The sequence below is a fragment of the Buceros rhinoceros genome, unplaced genomic scaffold, assembly GCF_000710305.1.
Source record: "Buceros rhinoceros silvestris isolate BGI_N320 unplaced genomic scaffold, ASM71030v1 scaffold32176, whole genome shotgun sequence".
In the NCBI taxonomy this organism is placed as follows: Eukaryota; Metazoa; Chordata; class Aves; order Bucerotiformes; family Bucerotidae; genus Buceros; species Buceros rhinoceros.
Window position 1 is genome coordinate 9,059 of NW_010416317.1, and position 319 is coordinate 9,377.

Consider the following 319-nt stretch of genomic DNA (forward strand, 5'->3'; position numbering starts at 1 on the left):
CAAACATCACCCACCCCTTTGAGTTCGACTTCTACCTGTGCAGTCACGCAGGCATTCAGGTACTGCACCACGGGGCTGGCTGTTGAGGTGCTGCTGGTTCCTTCGGAGGCTGTTGCAGGTTGGAATCACAGAGTCACAGACTGGTTTGGGTTGAAGGGACCTTCCGAGCTGCCCCAGTCCAGCCCCCTGCAGGGAGCAGGGACATCTGCACCCAGAGCAGGGGGCTCAGAGCCCCAAGGGCCAGCCTGACCTGGGATGGGGCCAGGGATGGGGCTGCTCCCACCTCTTGTGGCAGCCCGGGCCAAGGGGTCACCACTAC